The sequence below is a fragment of the Manis pentadactyla genome, chromosome 14 (genome assembly GCF_030020395.1).
Source record: "Manis pentadactyla isolate mManPen7 chromosome 14, mManPen7.hap1, whole genome shotgun sequence".
NCBI lineage: Eukaryota > Metazoa > Chordata > Mammalia > Pholidota > Manidae > Manis > Manis pentadactyla.
In genome coordinates this window covers 48,884,350-48,887,626 of record NC_080032.1, presented here as the reverse complement: position 1 = coordinate 48,887,626, position 3,277 = coordinate 48,884,350, and the positions used below count along the sequence as shown (strand labels likewise).

The 3,277-nt window shown below is 32.3% G+C and overlaps 1 non-coding gene across 1 annotated transcript; it reads right to left on the bottom strand.

Annotated features, from left to right (window-relative positions):
* Positions 1-1,638: 1,638 nt before the first annotated feature.
* On the bottom strand, positions 1,639-1,743 carry LOC118920967 (U6 spliceosomal RNA). The gene has a single exon (XR_005028126.1). It is a non-coding gene; the product is annotated as a U6 spliceosomal RNA (small nuclear RNA).
* Positions 1,744-3,277: the final 1,534 nt, after the last annotated feature.

Sequence of the window (3,277 nt, the reverse complement as noted above, 5' to 3'; positions counted from 1 at the left end):
AAAAATATTTATCTAAAAAAAAAAAGAAATCCACTCATATGAAATCATACAGTGTGCATTCTTTTATGTCTGGCTTCATTTGCCCAGTATATTATTTGAAAGTTTCATCCAACTAGCTGTATGAGCCAATAGTTTTTCATTTTTATTGCTTAATATTTTTCTATTATGTGAATATGTGAAAATTATCCCCCAATTTTTTAAATTGATAGGCGTTTGGGTTGCTCCTAGTTTTGAATTATTGTGAATAAAGCTTTTATGAACAATTTCATAAAGTCTTTTGTGGAAATACATTCTCATTTCTCTTGGGTAAGTTCTTAGGTCATAAGGAATAGACATGCTCAAAACAAAACAACACCAATAGTTTTTCCAAATTGATTGTACTGTATTTTACTCCATCATCAATGTATGAGAATTCTGGTTGCTCCATATACTTGACAATATTTAGTGTTGTTGGTCCTTTTAGATTTAACCATTCTGCTAAATGGAATCGTACCTCTTTGTGATTTAACTGAATTTTTCTTCTAACTAACGATATTGAATTGCTTTTTATTATTTATTTATTGGCCACATATATTTCTTCCTTTGTGAAGTCTCTGGTATTTTTTCATTGAATTATTTGTCTTTTTATTATTGAATTGTAGGATACAAGTTCTTTGTCCTTTGCCAAATATATGTTCTGCAAATGAGTTTTCCCAGTCTACCCTCATTTCATGAAAACACTTTGTTAGGTTTTCTTTTATAAGCTTTATAAATTCAGATTTAAAAAATAGGTCTGTACTCCATTTCAAATTAACATATGGCATAACATAGAGGCTAAAGTTCATTTTTTTCCATGTGGATACTGAGTTACACAAGCACCAATTATTGAAATCTTGTAGTGTTGTTATAAAAAGTCAATTTATTGTATAAGAGTGGATATATTTCTGGGTTCTCTATTCTGTTTTATTTAAGTCTTCTTTCATAAATATCACTGTTTTGATAAAAGTAGCTTCATGGAAAGTCTTGAAATCAGGGACTATAAGCCCTCCTATATTATATTATTTTCCTTTTTCAAGATTGTTTTGACTGTTCTAGGTTATTTGCACTTACATATAAATTTTACAATAGCTTATCAAGTTCTAAAATAAAATCTGTCTAGGATTACGATTTGCCTTGTGTTGAATCTGTACAACTTAGGGAGAAGTGACATCCTGACAACATTGAGTCTTTCAATCTATTAACATGGCATATCTCCCCAATTTACTAACAGTGTCTTAATCTCTCATTAATCTTTTATAGATTCAGTATAAAGGGATTTTTATGTATTGCTAAATTTATCCTTAAGTATTTTATGTTTTTAGTGCTACTTTAAATGCAACTTTTACATATTTACTTTCAAAATATTTGCTGTTAGTATACCAACTTTGTATACTGTGACCTTGAGATAGTCACTATTCGGTGTAGCAGATATTTTATAAATTCTTTAGGATTCACTAAGCAATTATGTCATCTGAAAATATTGATAGCCTTAATTCTTCTTTTCTAAATTCTCTGCCTTACCATAGTTTCTTAAACTTCTACTACAATGTAGAAGAGAATAAAAAAGAATACCCCAGCCTTGAACATTGTCTTAAAGAGAAAGTATGAACTCTTAAAGAGAAAAATGTGGAACTCCTCACAAATTTTCATACAATCTTTGTACAGGATTCATGCTAGTCATTTATGTACTGTTTTAATATTAGTATATGTGTTGACAAAACAAACATATATTTCCTCTGAAAATCTGTGGCTTCCTTGAGGTCAGAACTTATGATTGAGTCATCTTTCTAATTTAGGCACCTGGCATAATGCCTCAAACATGTAAGAATTCCAAAAAGTGGTTTTAAAAGAAACAAATAAACGAGATTCATTGAAGAGAAAGGAGATTGTTTTTGAGAGATAACTCTAATAAGGACATAAGATCTATTTATCAGAGGATATCCCAAGAAATAGAAGTTCTGAGAACAGATACCATGTGTTAACTTTTAAAATATTTTGACAAATAAATAGGAGAAATTCTGGATTAAAAGAGGAATCAGGTTTATCTATGTAATAAAGTGGACAATTTATACCTACCACTCATTTTTATAAAATTCTATGGTATTTCTATGTAACTACATTTCTTTATAATCCCTGTCTAATGATGGGTGAAAAATAATAATGTGAATGTTTAGGTTACGAGTAACTTTTCCAGCTTAAAAATCTAACTTAGGTAAGTGTTCACTCAACTTAAAGTTTCAACTCCCTTTCAATTTTTCCCCTCCAGCGTGGTCTCACACAATTTCCTTTCCAAAATGTTTTCTGACATTAGGGTAAATGCCTTCTGAGCTTTCTCTAGTTGCACTCTGATTGATGTACGGCTTGTCTCACTGAACTTCAGACAGCGACCTTTTTCTAACTGCATGTGCTTCTCATGTGACTATAACAGGTATAAATCATTACCTGGTTCTCTCAGTAAAATCAAAGCCTTGAGAGCCCCACCTTCAATCTCACTTCCGGATGGTACGCTTCTCCTGGGTTTCTACTGGCACTCCATATCCTTTGCTTTTCAGCTACACCTTTTTTCTGTTTTACTGTTTTTCTTATGGAATCGATTGCCTTTCCACTTACTATGGTGACCCCTAACAAATTGTTGTCTTATTTCTCAACTATTTTCAATTACCACAATGAACACATTGGTGAAATTTGTAATTCCTTCCACATCACACATCTGTCAAAGGAGATTCCATTGGCAAAATTTCTTGCTGCTTTTCTGCCTAAATATGTGTATGTTCTTTTCTATTCCACTGTGACTAGACTATATTGGCACAAGTGAGGATCTGGCAGATTAGTGTCCTTTTAGAGTTACAACTGATAAAAAAAAAAAGTGAATGCAACCTAGGTTTTCATCTTCCCTTTTAATATGCCTGGGGTTTTCACCTTACCTCACTGGCATCCCTTGGACCAAGGCCCAAGGAGGTGAGGGGTAGGGTTTGCTGAAAGATCCAGGCTACTTCTTATCTTCTACCTTTCCCTTCCAGATAGCTCTTCTTATCCTCATGAAGAGTATCATGTTTCCTCTATATCTGGTAGCCATTTTTCATAAAGTACTGTTTTCTGATTAACCCTCAACATTATTTTAGTGATATTTAGCGATCTTAGTGATTCCACTAAGCCTCAATCTTGATATGTAAGAGATCTTCTAGAATTTATAAATCTATTCTCTTTCAGGAAAGTTGGACTTTCAAGAATTTTTCTAGCCTTGGTCACCAATATTCCC